The 18,873-nt window shown below is 43.2% G+C and overlaps 1 protein-coding gene across 2 annotated transcripts in view; it reads left to right on the forward strand.

Annotated features, from left to right (window-relative positions):
• Nucleotides 1-18,873, forward strand: part of LOC138739338 (coiled-coil domain-containing protein 138-like) — a 274,654-nt gene that overhangs the window by 102,227 nt on the left and 153,554 nt on the right. The window contains exon 16 of one of the 2 annotated variants that reach the window (XR_011342183.1): nucleotides 11,669-11,755. The exons of the other annotated variant lie outside the window; for it this stretch is intronic. The gene's annotated coding sequence lies outside the window, so the exon portion shown is untranslated. Of the gene's footprint in view, nucleotides 1-11,668; nucleotides 11,756-18,873 lie in introns of those variants that run through there. 2 annotated transcript variants of the gene reach the window in all.

Below are 18,873 nucleotides of genomic sequence, written 5' to 3' on the forward strand. Positions count from 1 at the left end.
TGGCTCTTGGCGTACCCACCTGAAAGAGCAGGAGGCGCCTCCAAGGCGCACTTTCTAACGCCGGAGCACCGAAGTCCCCCAGGCACCTGAATGCAGCTGCTTGAAAGCTACAGTGGGCAGGAGCCAGAGTGCACTCCGAGGCGCCTCCAGTGCAGCTGTCCCTTTCAGGTGGACAGCGCAGCGCTTTCAGGGCTGCCACCTGAGCGACGATTCCAAAGCTCCGCATCCGCTTCTGCAGGCGCATTTTTGGTGAAGAATGCACCTGAAAGCAGCTAAAGACAGGTTTTAGCATTCTCCACTTTACTAGCAAGAGCAGCAATATTAATGGAGCCACTCCAGCTTTTCCCCTTACAAATTCACAATGTACTCAATAACTAAATAACTGACCATTAGACATTATGTCCTTCTTAAATTTGGAGAAAATTAGGTATAATGTCACTAAAATCAAGATTTCCTTTGATAAAATCTGGAGTCCATTTATGGCTTACTTTCACAATTGGACTAATTAGGTGTGATGATGGTTGTTACTGGGCGTGTTTTGTTTGGATCTCCCAAGGCCGTTGCTTGATTATCTCTACTTACAATATGAATTACAACAGTTGTTCTCAACCTTTTTCATTCCACTCACATATCACTTTACTCCTGATAAAAACAAAAAAACTTCATCATATCACTTAATTTCACAATGTGTATTTTTAATTTGAAAAAATGCAGGAACTTTTTTCGTTAATTTAGATATATTTCTGGTATTGCTTCTCAATACTGCCTTAGATTATTTAAGTGGTAACCCAGTTAAACTTCAAGAAATCATGATTGGTCTAACCCTTTTTCCAAAAGTAAACAACAAATTCAGGAATGACCTTAAAAACTGAAGAATAAATCAAGGCTAAAAATATGTGCACCCATGCAAGGAGTTGAGACAATTTATGAAAGAATGTGTCAATCTTGAGCAAGGCAATATTGATAGATAGGGGTGAGGTTCACGGCATTTAAGGGGAAAAAATTAAATCCATTGCAAGTGGTGGTAAACTCTTTCTCCTTCTTCTTTGGCTTGGCTTCGCGGCCAAAGATTTATGGAGGGGTATGTCCACGTCTGCTGCAGGCTCGTTGGTGACTGACAAGTGCGATGTGGGACAGGCAGGCACGGTTGCAGCGGTTGCAAGGGAAAATTGGTTGGTTGGGTGTTGGGTTTTTCCTCCTTTGTCTTTTGTCAATGAGGTGGGCTCTGTAATGTATAACTATCTTGTCAAGCATGCCTATTGACCGGTTGTACCTGTGGCCCCTCCCCACAGGCTCCTGAATAAAGGGGGCTGTGCAGGACAGCAAAGATATATTCTCGTGAATTAAAACTTATTGGTTTCTCCGCAATAGTCTCCTGAGTGATTAATGGTGCATCAATTTAATTCACAAAGTTTTCTACAATGGAGAAAATCCTTAAACCAGAAAAACTGGAAATCGACCCTCAATCACCGGAGACATCTACCAGCTTTGAAAACTGGCTGCACGTTTTTGAAGCATTCCTGCAGACCTCCTCTACCATTATGCAATCAGAGACCGACAAACTGCAAGTACTGCACTCCCGGGTTGGCAACCTGGTGTACTCTATGATCAGGGATGCCACAACGTACCAGGAGGCCATGGACACCCTCAAATGCAATACCTGTGCAAGATCTACATTGTCTATGCTAGCCTTCTAATGACCAGAAAGCAACAACCTGGTGAGTCAAACACTGAATATCTCCGAGCCCTGCGAACACTTGGCAGGGCCTGTGAATACAAAGCCGTATCCGCTGTTGAGTATATAAGAGGACCTGATCTACGATGCCTACGTCATGGGGATCAGGTCGAATTACATTTAACAGAGACTTTTGGAGCAAGGGGAACTCAACCTGCAGAGAGCAATCAAGCTGGCAGGTACACTGGAGGTGGTTCTCCAGAACATGGAGGCCTACTTGACTGACCTTGTGCAGCTATCCTGGGACACACCACCACCCCTCTGCTCCACTAACAACCAGACTACAGCAGCAGAGTTCCGCGAAACCCTCCCAATGTTCTCGACTGGCTCTGGTAATGACCCAACCACAGCTGCGGTGTTCTGGGAACCCCCAGAGTACTACTTCTATGGCTGGGCAAGCATCAGAGGAAAGGTTGCCCAGCGAAGGATTCAATTTGTTCAAGCTACAGAAAGAAGGGCCACAATGCCAAAATGTGCAAGTCCAAACCCATTCTTAGCAACATTGCGTGCAGATCGTGGGGGCAGTCTTCCGCAGCAATGCTATCACCCGGGGCTGGCAGCGCCACGTGCAATCTGTGGGGGCCGCCATCTTGGACACCACCTTCAGGACCCAGCTGCACCGTGTGTGGGCCACAGATGCCATCATCTTCCACATCTGGCAGCACCACATGCAGACCAGGGGCTGCCATCTTGGAGACTGCCACCTTCTACTACGGAGATGTGTAGCAACCTGACCCTAGTCTCCATCACTCTCAACCAGGACAGTCTGCACTATAGACGACACATTCCTTTTTCTAATATATCCTAATTTCAATGTACCATCTTCCAAAACGTGAGCTGCAATATCCCAAATTTCAATCTCTTTCATCCAACAAATCAAACTCTTTGGCTGTTACTTTATGTAGTTTTAATTCATTGATAAAACTGATAAACATTTTGCATTGCTTCGCATTAAGGCTTTCATAACAATAAATAGCATAATATTTACTGTATAATGATTAAAAGATATGTGGAGATCTTAAAAGTATTTTAAAAGATACAAAAGCTTTTCAAGAGATACACAATTCAAATAAATATTTCTTGTGCTCACACTTCCTTCACATCTTATAGAATGAAAGGGCAAGCCATTAGCCTGGGTGGATATTATGACATATTACATCATAGTCACTATGGTAATACAACAAACAATAGCTCTCTGAAAGAGACAGGCACAAAATTAACTAAGAATTAAAAACACAAGGTTTTAACCTTTACATTCTGCCCCCTAATTATTATAATAGACATTAATGGCTACTATGTAATAATTATTATTACAGATGCAAAAAGTAAATATAGTAAGTATAAGATTAGAAATCAAAACTTTCAGCTTCCTGTAAAAGACAGATTTTAGTCATAAGTAACCAGTCTTGGTTTTAATCCACTCTTGCCAAATGATACCTTTCTTGTTTGGAACTGTATTCACAATTTTCCCAAGCAACCAAGAATTTCTTGGTGAAGAATTGTCCATGATAATTACAATAGCTCCACATACAAAATAGTGTTTAGCTTTAGACCATTTCTGTTATTCATGTAATAATGAAAGATATTCTTTATTCCATCTTTTCCAAAATAAATCTGCTAATGAGGGTTCATGACGTGAAACTCTGTCCTGTGGCAAATCTGCCATTTGTTGTTGTCCAGGTTTATCATTTGCATATCAACAATTAACACATTTTGATACAATTCTTTTAATCAATGTTGAAGCACCAAATATGCAACATTTCTAGTGCAGTTCTGATTACATGTAATTACAACCACCATGACCTGTTTTCTTATGTACATGTCGAACAATCAAATCAGAAATAGTAAATTCCTTATCTAATATAATTGGATGTTTCACTTCTTCTGGCATTATTGCTTTTTCCAATCTTCCTCCTACGCTCAATACATCATTTACAAGAATAGGATTTAGCTTGTAAACCAGACTTGTTTTTGAAACATTCAGATTCTTCTTCAATTTTAATATCTCATCAAATGCCTTTTTCTGACAAAAATGAATTATCTCTAATTCAGCATTCGCCACCTTATCAGCTGTTAGGTGACGTCTCTTTTGAGTCTTCAGATTCACTTTTTTGATATGATTTAAAAGCATAGTTTTTAACCCAAGAATCCATGCTACAGCCTTTTTCCAAACGAAACCATGAACAGTATTTACATTAGTGTTTTGGATTTCAGGATCCTCCATTGAAATTTCTGTCAACTCTTCTGGATTTTGAGATCGCAAAAGGAATTGAGGGCTGGACTCCCACGTGTTGGCTCTTTTCAGAAAAGATTGAACTTTTGACCCTCGTGAAGCTATATCATCTGGATTATCCACTGTTTTAACATATCTCCATTGATTATCATGCAAAACCTTTTCAATTTATTTAGTCCTGTTAGTCACAAAAGTACAAAACCTTGTGGTTTTGTTATTAATGTATTTAAGCACTGATGTATTATCAGTCCAAAATAGTCTGCTAACTCCATCTGTAATTTCTTCTGCTCACCATAGTAGCAGTAGTCAGTTCCATTCGAGGTATGGTGACTGGTTTTAATGGAGCCACTTCAGCTTTTCCCCTTACAAATTCACAATGTACTCAATAACTAAATAACTGACGGGACCAAAACCATCTTCACTTGCATCATCAAAGTGGTGTAACTGAGCAAATGTGGCAATTCCGAAGTCTGTTAGTTAAAACATCTATTGACTTCAAAATTTTCTAACATTTTAAGACTCAATCCAATTTATCCAATCTTGTGCGATGGATTCTGGTATAGTTTCATCCCATCCAAATTTTCTTCTGCACAATTTTCTTGCTGAATTTTCTTGGCTATTAATACTACTGGTGCCAATATTCCCAAAGGATTGTATATTGAATGTACAATCAAAAGAATACCTCTTCTTGTTAAAGGCCATTCTTTCAAAACAATCTTGAATTTGAAAACGTCAAACTGAACACACCATTGCACCCCTAGAATTCTTTGGGCAGGTAGAATGTCACAATCTAAATCAAGATGTTTTATCTCTTTTGCTCTTTGTCTCAAGAGTAACACCCGACACATCTCGACTGTTGCTAATCCATTTTGTAAGGAAGAAACCTCCTTGATTACAGATCTCCTTTAACTCTTGATAAAGATCTAATTGCTTCTTTTTCTGAAACCACTGAAGACAATCATCAACATAGATATTATTTCTGATGATGTTTATAGCGCGAGAACTAAATTGCTCTTCATTATCTTCAGCAAGAGCAAAATTTGCACCACTCGGTGACGAAGTTGCTCCAAATAGACGAACTGTCATTCTGTATTCAATCACATCTTTGCTGTAATTACCATAAGAATCACAAAAAATCACTGTCTTCTGATGGTACTTTTACTTCATGAAAAATCGCTTCAATATCTGCAGCAATTACAATAAGCGCTTTAAAAAATTCTTATCAGCATGCCTACTAAAGTACTGGTTAAGTCTGGACCTTGAAGAAGTTGAGAATTCAATGAAACTCCTTGAAATGATGCTCCACAATCAAATACTAGGCAAAGTTTCTTCTTTTGTGGATGTATAACCCCATGATGTGGTAAATACCATTTTTTTTTTTTTAATTAAAAAAAAATCTTTATGTTCCAAGATATTTTCAGATATCTTTTCTACATGACCCTTGGCTACCATGACCAACATGACATTTGCATATTCCAAATGAAAGGATGAATTTCTCTTGAATTTTTTTCTTTAAATTCAGCATATGCTGTTTTGAAATTATTTTACTACCTGGGATACAAATTTCCCTTTTCTTCAAAAGTAATGACCATCAACATGATTCACAGAATTTGAAACTAAATCCAGAAACTGTGTCCTCCTTTGCAGGTTCTTGAATATCTGTGAGACATTCATGAAAATCAATTTTAAACTGTTGTTCCCACAGATCATTAAGTTTCACATCTGAAATTCTGTTGACATTCATGTTGAATGTCTCTTGATCATTATTCATTTTTCCCAATGGTCCATTAATTGTCCATCCAAGCAATGTTCTTACAGCATAAGGTCTGTCATTTTGACTCCTTATTACTTCTAGAGGTTCGAGAGCTTTTGGCACATCTAACCAATGAACATCTCAATCTTGGCATCAATCTTAAGTAATCAAACATCTTTTAGATGAGCCTGATATGGAATATTCTCCCAATTCACAGGCATAGTCTTCTGAGTATATACACTTGGAAGATAGCAAAATTCATTGCTATTCAAACCAGCAACCTCTAAACCTGAAACTATATTAGTTTTAACGCTCCTTTCATCATTCATTGTCTTCAATAAGATCTGGTTTATTAATTAATTCAACAGTGCAAAATTATGTGGTACTTCCTGGATCAAGAAATGCAGAGGTCTTCAGAACGAAGCTCGCCTTTTTAGCCTTAACCTGCACAGGAACTATTGAGAAACCTTTGTCACCGGCCCCAGTAAGGCTATTTGTCTGAACTGAAGCATACTTTCTGACTGTCTCTTTAGCCTTGGACTCAGACTGTTTGACTTACTTCTCAACTCTACTTTGTTGAGTACATAGTAACTTGGGATGCTTTAAACTGCATATATCACAACTGAGTCACTTATTACAATCTTTGCTGATACGTCCTTTACACAAGCAGCCAAAACATATTCCCTTCTTTAAAAATGTTAATTTCTCATCATGTGACTTTTTCTCCAATTGTGAACATCTTTCTAAAGCATGCTCATTTTTGCAATAAAAACAGCTTTCCTAAACAGTCTAATCTTCCTTTTCCTTTGTTTCCTTGTTCTTTCCTGTATCTTGTATCTGACACAGCAGTAACAAAGGTACTTCCCTTTGGTTTCTGTTAAGACAATAACTTAAAACTATTGAGGCATCTTTAATATTTCCAAATACTGGTACAGTGTTAATATACTCATCCACAAAAGTGGTATCCTTTCTGGGAAATATCTGGGAAGAATCTTAAACTCTGCAGCTTTCATGTTATAAGGCAATTTGTCTATAATAATCAACAGATTGGCAAGCAAATTTAGCTCTTGCAAATGTACACTACTTCCCACGGCATTACAACACCCTCTCAGAAAGAGTGCATATGCTTATAAAGCTTTTGTGCCCACTGATTTTATTGTTGACCAAGAAAGAATCTTGTCTATATGGACCCTTGCGATTTTATGTTCATTGCCATAATGATGATGTAATAATTCTTTTTCCCTTTTAAAGCCTTAGACTGGATCCATATATTGGCAACATTTGACTAATTCCTTCACCTGTTCCAAGTAATTAAGACTATCTTTAGCATTTTTAGTATTACTTTCAATGTGATGTTCAAAAAAGTTCATGAATGTCATGTGGCATGGAATAGATCCTGGGGGCAAACTCATCTATGGAGACCAACTTGGCATTCTGATCCCATTTGCCTGAATTTGATCCATAGCCTTCCAAGTCCGTCCTATCCAATGTCTGTCCCAATGAACAGAATTGGACATATTTATGTATAAGCTGCAGCCCCTGTAGCCTGAGGCAACAATCTCAGGTACTAGACTCTCTCCCTCTTAGGAACATCCCTCGAACAAATGAAGGATCAGCTGGCATCCAAAAAGACTGGATTCTGAATAATTGAGAGCTTGAAGCCTTAATCTCTCGCAGTCAGAATGATAAAGCAAACATTGTATACCAGTTAGATACTATTCACACTCCAACAAAATTTAACCTGCAAACTTACCAACACAAAATAAAAAGCCTTGCCCAATTGCAACATCATTCTATTAACACATAAAAATATAGTTGTCTCTTCAATTCCCTTAAACCTGATAATATAAAAATATTATTTTGTTATTTATATAATTGAACACATTTATCTGTCATTTTTGTGCATAAAAATTGCTTGAAAACTGTACCATTTTTGTTTTTCCAGCTATCAGTACATTTTTAAAAAGTATTTTTTCTAAATCTTAAATTTTACAGCAAATATGAGATGATCGATCTGAAATACCAGTCTTTCCCAAGACAATGTATTTTCAGACTGACAAGTTTAGCTGTACTGCAACATATAAAGATTGAATTTCTGGTGGGAGTGCTTGTTTTCCACTTCTTTCTATACTCAGAGCATACTGGGTACAATGAATTCAAAATTACCCATTTTAAAAATTGCTGTTGACAAGTATAAAATTCTGAAATATCGCTAAATATTCTTCATAATAATAACCTCCTCACTCCACAGTCTTATGTGCATTTTAAAAGTAAACCTAACCATATAGTGTTACCTCCAGCCATTTCTTTAAGGACCACTGCTTAAATCCCATGTGGACCAGGTTCTCCTGAGGTATATTTGCTGTATGCAGTGCACCCCAATTGTGCATTTCACTGGAGGCCCAAATCAGTAACAGTCTCCTGTAAATCTCATCACCTGATGGCTGCTTCAGGTTAAGAAGCAAGGAGCCTCTTTTACTGCCTTTACCAACATGCTGGGTAATGTAGAGTGAATATGTACTAGAGCACTAATTTACTGTACCTGAAATTAGTTGTCAACAGTCAATTAGCAGCAACTCAATAGGTTATACTGTCCTTAAGTAGTAAAGACTGATACAAAGAATTGAAAGCTTTCCATCTTGTTATAGTGCATAGGAAGATAATAACAGGACATGCCAATGTTCTCATTTTAATCTACCATGTTCCCTTGGTTAATGCAAATACAAGTCCCCAACAATATAAGCAGTCAGACACATACCTTACATACCAGTATTACCAACACATTGATTGTGTCTCAATTTTCTTGTACAATCATGCAACTTCTAAGTATCAGAAGAAAATTGGCAGCAAACAGGATTAAAAACATAAACAGATGTATTCAATATGATTATCTGGACTAAGCATTTTTGCAGCTAGGTTGTAATCCTTGATGGTGGCAGAGTGAATAATCGTCTAAGTACCATTTGTAATTCCTATTAATATCTTTCTTCACAATCTATACATATTGGAATAGAGAATATCTGGATTTGAAGAGTACTAAAGGATAAGCCACATTATAGAAACTAACTTCCAGAAATATAATATACAGTATGGGCTTTTAAAGTTTCTATATTTTAAGTTATGCAGAAGAATCTAGCATACTCAATCCAAAGATATTTTTGTGAATTTAAGTTATTTCGAAATAGAAAAGAACAATAGGATCACAATGTCTGCTAAATTTTCCCAGGTTTCAGAGACTATAGTATTTCTTTGCACCATTAAAAAACTACATAAAACCTAGTGTTTTACATCCACAACCTAATGCTTGTGTGATGTAAAAAAAAATCACAATTTCAAATGCACTTCTATTAACTTTAATTACACAATTTTTTTCACATTCATAATAAATTACCGTTGTTAAAATAGGAAGAAAAAAAATCCTTGCAACATGTTGCACTCAACCAGTGCTAAGCTGTTAAAAAATACTCTATGATAGCTGTCAGGAAATCTTAATTCATTCCAGCATACTGATCTGTGAGATCTTTGCTGAACCTGATAAATTCTTTATTCCTTCCAGGTGGTTAAATCAAACCTCCTGTGCTTCAGGTAACCAATTCATCAGCCATCACAACTTCCTGATGTTTGGATAATTGAAATGGTCTTATTTTAACCAGCTGCTAAAGACAAATGCTGCCAGCTAACTAATACTGACAGGTAGCCCAACCCATTTGAGACAAAGGCAATTAACATCTCACCTAGGACTTTTACACAATAAAGGAAAAATGGAAAAATTCTGTCAACAATTTGCATACTTACCTCCAGGGTGGTCATTTGTCAGAGGGTGAATGTCGTATTCATTAGCTCAGTTTCTTATGGAATGCCTGCTCTGTAAAAATGTATAGGGGTCTTGGTGGAAAAATTACGAGATGGAATTTAGCAAATAAATTCCATCAGGGCATTTTTACACTGCCAGCGGAGCAGAAATTTTCTGCTTCTCAGCGGCAGTGTAAAAGTGCGTACTGCCAATAAAACAAAATAGGGAGCTCTACAATAGTGGTTGTGACAAGTCTATGAAACACACAAGTCTGCAGATGCTGTGATTGTAGTAAAAACATAGAAATGCTGGAGGAACTCAAGTAGGTCTTGCAGTGTCCATAGGAGATAAAGATATATTACTGATAGTTTGGGCCTGAGATGTACGAGTAAAAAGCAGACTGGCACCTGTATTAAAAGATTGATGAAAAGAAGAATGGGAGGGGGAGGCATACAGACCAACAGACAAAAGGTGTTAATTGGATATGATAACAGGACAGGCCAAGAGGAAAAGTGAGAATTGATTGGGGGAGTGTGTATTGTGGAGGATCATGTGGCCTGTTGTGAGCGAGGGAATAGATTTGATGGATCCCAAAAGCAAGGAGTCTGAATACAGTCTGACAGTAAATGACTTTGTTTACTGAAGATGCACATGGGAAGATCTCAACAGGGATAAGGTATACACACGCACACACAAAACAATGAACTAGAGTACACAGTGCAGTTATATACAATCAAGGAAAAGAACCAATAAGGTACCTGCCACCCCTTGACTCAGTGCAGGCACAGCTCTGCTACTTTGGACACTAAGATGCTCCCAACCCTTTACTAGTCCGCACCTTACCAAACAATTTCTCCAGCGCCGTACCATGGTACTCGGCCTGAAATGAAGCAGGGTGGTCCCTCTGAGGTGGCAAAAGAGAGCGAGACAAGCGCACATGGCATCCTTTATAGTACTGGAGGACTGGGAGTCTAGCCCAGGTAATCTACAGGGAGCAAATGGCCATTTAAATAGCCAAGTACAAAGGTACTTAAAGGAGCCAATGGCCAGATGTGCACTAATAGATTGGGTGGAGCCAAACCTAATTGGCAGGTGGTGTGCCTTCCAACCAGGTAACGGGCAATGCTGTCATGGAAAAGCCACAACCTTCACAAAACATGGCCTCTCTGTCTGGAACCTGATAGGAGTATGGGTTGCAGAGAGTCATCTGACCTATCTGGGTGGATCCTAGTCAGAAGTCACCTCATCTGCCAATCAAGAGTTAGATCTGCCCATGGGGGAGGCTGAAGTTCGATCAGTCCTCACAGGTCACATAGATGGGTCTTGCATTGAAAAAGCTGAACATGTGCAGTGTTCTCTCTCTCTCTCTCTCTCTTCCTTTCCTCCCCCCCCACCCCACCCCACCCCCTCAATCCAATCACTGAACTCCAGGCTGCAGCACATGGGTAGCTCCAGAGAGCCAAATGCAATGGACCCATCTTGGATCCTGAGCCATGGGCAGTACTGGAGACTAGGTTCATTTGACATACTTGTTAGTTGTAATTAATTTACTGTTTGTTAGTGTGATGCTACCATGCGTTTAAACCCTCACATTCCCAATTGGGAGCTGAGAATATTTAGCAGTGATTTATTCACACTCAGTGTGTAGTTATTTGTTATTATTGCTGTGTATGTGTTCATTATTTGTCACCATTGCTGAACTCCAGACTGTGAGCCACAGGCAGCTCCAGAGGGTTGAGCCAATGGGGCTGCCCCAGATCCAAAGCAGCAGTGACACTGGAGATCAGGTTCATGTGTACATACTTGATAGTTACACAGTATACCATGCCTGTGGGTGGTGGGTGCCGAAGAAGTTAAACTCTGGTGTTATGCCTCAAACCAGCAACAACAGAAGACCCAATTCAAAAGGGTTAAATTTTAACCATAACTTTATTAATGACTATTAAAAGGATGTCGTATTGAACTTTGGAGAAAGAAATGACTGATGTTGAGTTGCACAAGCTTTATATATATCATTTTTCAAGGCCTCCTTAGATAACTTCCCTCGGTTCTCAAATTGTGCATTTTAACCCTTCATTATCTTATGAGGCATGTGCCTTTCATACAGCTAGTCACTGCCACTCTAACTCCCATTCTGAACATTCCATTCTCTAGTCTGCACAGCTCAACCAAACTGCACCACAAGTCACAGAGCTCCCAGCAGAATTCCATCCTTTATGATGACAGTCCACAGTCTAAAAGGTCAGTCTATGGTCCATAACACTGGCTATACTATGCCTGTGGGGGGGTGGGTGCTGAAGAAGTTAAACCCTTATTTCTCGGTATACCGTGCTGGAGGGCGGTGGCTGCTCAAAAGGTTAAACCTCATTTCTCGGTATACGGTGCCGGAGGGCGGTGGCTGCTCAAAAGGTTAAACCCTCATTTCTCGGTATACCATGCCGGAGGGCGGTGGCTGCTCAAAAGGTTAAACCCTCATTTCTCGGTATACCATGCCAGAGGTCGGTGGCTGCTCAAAAGGTTAAACCCTCATTTCTCAGTATACCGTGCCAGAGAGCGGTGGGAGGAGATGGATTGGTTGGATCTGTTGTCAAGAAAGAAACAAAGGGCTTTGAAGCCTTCAATATCTGGGATGGAGCTGTATAGTGATTGGATGTCCATGGTAAAGATGAGGTGACAGGTCTAACATGGGATCAGAGAGATACTGTAAGGCAGGAAAAGTATTGGAAATGAAACAGATTAATAATAAAGACAGACATACATAAAAAGGTGTATACTAAAAATGGTTTAGATTTGCAGCCTAAAGGTCTAAATGTGCTCCATGAATAAGGCTCACCAGCAGCTGTACTTCGTGAGGAGTGTAGAGCTCGTCGAAAGAACCAAAGACTTGTTGATCCAAACCAAGGCTTTTATTAGCAAAAGACAGGAGCTCTTCACAGGTGGCCGACCAGTCCGGAATGATCTGACCTGGCTAGGGACACAACCCTTTAAGGCCCAGACAATAGGCGTGGCTTAGCTCTCAGCCAATCGCTGTAAGCACAGTCTAGATACAGTAACTATATACACTATGTACATTGGTGATAGATCTGTACTATCACATTCACCCCTTCTTGGAGAACTGACCATGGAAAAATAAACAAAAAAAAACGAGGGAGAGAATGAAAGGAAGGGGTAAGTCAAGGACTGTAGCGGTCAGGGGGTCTGACCATCCGGCGTGACCGCCGTGGTGCCGGGATTGGGGTCGCAGGGATGGTGTCGCCAGCGGGCTCGTCGGGTGCGACTGCTCCGTCGCTCAATTCCCCAGTCGTGTTGTCGGCAGGGTGGCCCGGGTCGTTGGGGTGCTGTTGGTCCTTCTGTTGCGGCACGGGGCCTGGGGAATAAAGAGTTGGGGAAGGTTGGGTTGGGGGGTTTGCTGGGTCTACCGCTTGCTGAGTTAGGTCCCGCACCGAAACAGTGTCCTCCCGCCCGTCTGGGAACTCAACGTAGGCATAATTTGGGTTCGCGTGGAGTAGAGTCACTCGGTCGACCAAGGGGTCATTCTTGAGTGCCAGACGTGGCGTCGCAAAAGGACGGGGCCAGGGACAGTGAGCCATGCCGGTAGAGTGGTTCCTGATTCGGATTTCCTCGGGAAAAGGAACATCCTTTCATGGGGGGTGGCATTTGTTGCAGTACATAGGAGGGAGCGGATGGAGTGTAAGGCACTAGTGAGAACCTCCTGCCAGTGAGACCTTTAGACCGGAGAGCCAGTGTAACCGCTCTCCATATGGTGGCATTCTCCCTCTCGACCTGGCCGTTACCGCGTGGGTTATAGCTCGTGGTTCTGCTTGAAGCGATACCACACTCCAGAAGGTACTCTTGCAGCTCCACGCTCATGAATGAGGACCCCCTGTCACTGTGGATGGAATTGGGGTATCCGAAAATGGCGAAAATACTGTGAAGGGCCTGTATCACTGAGGTGGCAGTGGTGTCTGGGCAGGGCACAGCGAACGGGAAGCGGGAGTACTCGTCGATGGCCGTAAGGATGTAGGTATTACGGTTGGTCGACAGTAGGGGCCCCTTAAAGTCTACGCTAAGACGCTCGTAGGGGCAGGTGGCTTTGATAACGTGGGAGTTATCCGGACAGAAGAAGTGGGGCTGGCATTCAGCGCACACCGAACAGGCTCGGGTCATGGAGCGGATCTCCTCGACTGTGTAGGGTAGGTTGCGCGCCTTGACAAAGTGGGCAAACCTAGTGACCCCTGGATGACAGAGCGCCTCATGGAGTTTCTGTAGTCTGTCCATCTGTATGCTGGCGCACGTCCCCCTGGAGAGCACGTCAGGCGCGTCGTTGAGCTTACCAGGCCGGTACAGGATGTCATAGTTAAAGGTGGAGAGTTCGATTCTCCATCTGGCGATTTTGTCGTTTTTTATCTTACCACGCTGGGTGTTGCTGAACATGAAGGAGACCGCGCGTTGATCAGTCAACAGTGTAAAGCGCCTCCCAGCGAGGTAATGTTTCCAACAACGCACCGCTTCAACTATGGCCTGGGCCTCCTTCTCGATCGAGGAGTGTCTACTCTCCGGACCCTGGAGGGTTCTGGAGAAGAAGGCTACAGGCCAACCGGCCTGGTTCAAGGTGGCTGCCAGGGCAAAGTCAGATGCATCGCTCTCAACTTGAAAAGGGACAGACTCATCGATCGCGTGCAGCGTCGCAGCAGTGATGTCGGATTTGATTCGATCGAAAGCAGCTGTGGCTTTGGTCGAGAGGGGAAAGGAGGTGGTCTTGATAAGAGGACGCGCCTTGTCGGCGTAGTGTGGAACCCATTGGGCGTAATACGAGAAAAGGCCCAGGCAGCGTTTGAGAGCTTTCTGGATATGGGGGGGGGGGGGTAAGTCCATTAGGGGACGCATGCGGTCAGGATCTGGCATGACAATCCCGTTCTCCACCACGCAACCTAGAATAGCGAGTCGTGTGGTCCGGAAGACACACTTGTCCAAATTGTAAGTCAGGTTCAGCCGACGAGCAGTTTGAAGAAATTTGTCTAGGTTGGCGTCGTGGTCCTGCATGTCGTGGCCGCAGATGGTGATATTGTCCAGATACGGGAAGGTAGCGGTTAGCCCGTTCTGGTCCACCATCCTGTCCATTTCCCGCTGGAAGACCGCGACACCATTCGTGACCCCGAATGGTACCCTGAGAAATTGATATAGCCGCCCATTCGCTTCAAAGGCCGTGAATGGTCGGTCCTCGCAGCGGATCGGGAGCTGGTGGTAGGCCGAACGTAGGTCAATGGTGGAGAAAATGCGGTATTGGGCGATCTGGTTCACCACATCTGTGATGCGTGGCAGGGGGTACGCATCCAGGAGCGTGAAGCGGTTAATGGTCTGCCTATAGTCGACCACCATCCGTAGTTTTTCCCCGTTCTTGACAACCACCACCTGGGCTCTCCAGGGGCTTGAACTGGTTTCAATGATGCCCTCATCCAGCAATCTACGCACCTCACTCCTAATGAATTGCCTGTTTTCGTAACTATATTGCCGACTTTTGGTGGCCACAGGCTTCCAGCCAGGGGTGAGGTTTGCGAAGAGTGCTGGCGGGTCAATCCGGAGTGTGGAAAGGCAGCAGGATTGGCCCCGGGGCACGGGGGCGGGTTGCTCGGGTGCTTCGGGGGTGGGGCGATGGCAGACCGAGAGGGGGGCGTGGGGTCCCCCAAAGTGTAGGGACACCGTTCTGAACTGACACTGGAAGTCTAATCCCAGCAACACTGGGGCGCACAATTGGGGAAGGATGAATAATTTGAAGTGGGTGACCGTTACGCCCTGTATTTCCAGCGTGGCGATGCAATACCCCTTTATCCCAGTCGAGTGCGACCTCATCGCTAATGAGATCCTCTGGGTAGTGGGGATAATGTCAAGTCCCCAACGGAGGGCCAGATCTGGCTGGATAAAACTGTCAGTTGACCCGGAGTCAAATAAGCAATTGGTGTAGTGTCCATGCACTTTAATCAGTTCCATTGCTCTGGTGAGGGGATGAGAGCATTGCTGGTTTAGTGTTATTGAAGCAGTTGACAGGGGAGTTTTGCGCGATGACATCACGCAACGGGATGACGTAGTCAACACTCGAGGAGCAGGTTGGAGGACCTCCAGGAAGTGCTGTTGTGGCGGCGTCGGCGGGTGAATGGTATGTAGTGGGGTTTGTAGTTGCTCGCGATTGGCGGTGGGTAGGTCGTTGGTCGCGGCGGTCGGGCCCTGGCGGTCGTCGGCGATGGACGCTAGGGTGAGTACCTGGTTGGCCGTGGGGGTGTCTGTGGCGGCGGCAGCAGCGGCGGTAGCGGCGGCCCCGGGGGTGTCTGTGGCGGCGGCAGCAGCGGCGGTAGCGTCGGCCCCGGGGGTGTCTGTGGCGGCGGCAGCAGCGGCGGTAGCGTCGGCCCCGGGGGTGTCTGTGGCGGCGGCAGCAGCAGCGGTAGCGTCGGCCCCGGGGGTGTCTGTGGCGGCGGCAGCAGCAGCAGTAGTGTCGGCCCTGAGGGCGTCTGTGGCGGCGGCAGCAGCGGCGGTAGCGTTGAGTGTTCCGCACGGGGGCGAGAGGCGGGCCAACACCATAGTTGCGAGGGTGGGCTGCCCCTTCCGGGTTCGGCGTCTCCGTGACGTCAGGTGTGCCGTGCAGGGGAGCCCTCGCTCTCATTGGACGAGAGCTCTGGGGAAGAAGAGTTTGAATGGGATAGTGGCGGTTGGGCTTCACACGAGGCACTGTGTTTGCCGGTGGCCATTTTAGACCTACAGACTGCAGCAAAGTGGCCCTTTTTAAGGCACTTCTGGCACCTGGCTTTTCTTGCTGGGCACTGGGACCCGCTGTGCTTGTCCCTCCCGCAGAAATAACATCTTGGGTTCGCAGGGGGCAGTGTAACAGCAGCCGACAGGCCGTCAGTATATCGGGGGGTGGTAGGGTAGAAGGGCACTCTACTCACATCAGAACGTGGGGTCCAGTCCCTAGAGAACTCGGTGGACTTTAAGTCTGCATCCTCCATTGTGATTGCAATCCGGGCCACGTCCTCTAGTTTTTCTACCCCTTGCTCAAGCAAGCGCAGTCTCACTTCGTTCGATTGGAGCCCGGCCACATAGGCATCCCGGACGAGATCATTTGTGATCTCGGCAGCAGTTTTGTCCACACAGTTACAGTCCTTGCCCAATGCCTTTAATACTTGTAAATATGCCCTGCTGGACTCGCCGGGCTGTTGCTTCCTCGAAGCAAGCACGAGCCGGGCATGAACTCTGTTCACCGGTTGATTATACAGTTCTTTCAGTACCTTTATGGCTGCGGTGTAAGTGGTCTCATCCTGGATGTTCTCGTAGACTCTCAAGGACACCATAGACAGCAATGCTGTTAGACGCTGGTTATCCTCCTCCACCTCAATGAATCTCATGAAGTTTTCAAAGTTCAGCAGCCAGAACTTAAAGGCTTTGAAGGCTGTGGCTGACTGTGGGTCGATATCAAGTTTTTCTGGCCGAGTTAAACGCTCCATCCCTTTCAAAAAAAATTCTTTTTGCTAATAAAATTTTAGAGCTCGTCGAAAGAACCAAAGACTTGTTGATCCAAACCAAGGCTTTTATTAGCAAAAGGCAGGAGCTCTTCACAGGTGGCCGACCAGTCCGGAATGATCCGACCTGGCTAGGGACACAACCCTTTAAGGCCCAGACAATAGGTGTGGCTTAGCTCTCAGCCAATCGCTGTAAGCACAGTCTAGATACAGTAACTATATACACTATGTACATTGGTGACAGATCTGTACTATCACAAGGAGTTTGAGGAGATTTAGTATGTCAGCAAAGACCCTCAAATTTCTGCAGATGTACAGTGGAGAAGATTCTGACTGGCTGCGTTGTGGTCTGGTATGCAGGGGTCAATGCACAGGATAGAAAAAAAAACTCCAGAGTTGTTAACTCGACCAGTGATATCACAGGCACGAGTGTTCACTCCATCGAGCACATCTACAAGAGGCGGTGTCTGAAGAGAGCAGCCTCTATCCTCAAGGACCCTCATCACCCAGACCATGCTCTCTTCAGCCTGTTACCATCAAAAGGAGATACAGGAGCTTGAAGGCAAACACTCAGCAGCACAAGGACAGCTTCTTCCCCTCTGCCATCAGATTTCTGAAAGGACAATGAATCACATGCACTCGCTCTCTTTCCATTTGTTTTGCACTATTTATTTTGAAATGTAATTTATACCAATATTTGCACGATGATGTTACTGCAATACAACAATTTTTTTACATGTTCATGGCAATAAATTCTAATTCTGATCATTTTAAAAATTCTCTCATTTTCACTTCTTTGTAGTGGAAATAGTGTAGCCTTTTGTTCAACATTTCCCCATGGTACAGAGACTGGATTTTGAGATCAAATGCAGGAAGTAAACCTGCATCTTATACGTTTCACAAAGTGTTTAACTCTCAAGGTGCTGCAGCATATATTATGAAAAGAGAAAAGGGAGGGGGTTGATCATCACTCTTTATACTAGGTGAAAACTACAATTTTAGGTTGATAGTCTTGCTGCTAATTAACCCCAGCAATGCAGCCTGAAACTGAGATAGCCTGTTAGCTGCACTCAAATCTTTGAGACAATTACATAAAATATGATCTATTCGAGAATTCCATTTTATTGAGATGTACAAATTGTTGATTTAGAGTTACTTTTCATATCATTCAAGAGTTCAGTGTCTCCATTACTTTCATTTATTCACAGGTGTATTTACTTATTAGCATTGCAATATAGTCTTAATTCAATTCTACAAAAATATTGAACAAAAGGATAATATAACTAAACTCCTCTATACTGAATGGAACATTGCTCTTGAAATGCCCATTTTAATTGCAGAACACACTCCTTTTATCTATCTCTATCACAATCCTTTTATCTATCTCGACACCTTTGCACTTCTATTTTACTTAGAATATTCCCATCATCAGTTCAAATTTTGGGCTTTTAATAGGCATCCATTCAACTTGTTGCTGTCTAATTAAACACTAAGTGTTTAATATTTTTAAGGTAGATATATGATGAGCAAGGAGGTGAAAGGATAAACCAAAGGGAGTTAAGGTTACAATGAGGTCAACCATGATCTTATTAATGGTGAAGCTAATTTGATGGGTTAAGTGGCCTACTCCTGCACTTGGTTTGTTAGGCTATAAACCTTTATATTTTGAGGGGTCATTCCAACCTGCAACCATATTTGATATTAACCAATTAGCCCGAGAATCCCTATTTGCCCAGATATTGTATTTCAAAGTCGGTGACTTCATATTTTATTCCACAAAGACATTGTGAAGTAAAACAACTGAGCTTCAGAGTTTCCCAAGATTGCAGGCATTGCCACCAGAGGTACATC

The sequence above is a fragment of the Narcine bancroftii genome, chromosome 7, assembly GCF_036971445.1.
Source record: "Narcine bancroftii isolate sNarBan1 chromosome 7, sNarBan1.hap1, whole genome shotgun sequence".
Taxonomy (NCBI): Eukaryota; Metazoa; Chordata; class Chondrichthyes; order Torpediniformes; family Narcinidae; genus Narcine; species Narcine bancroftii.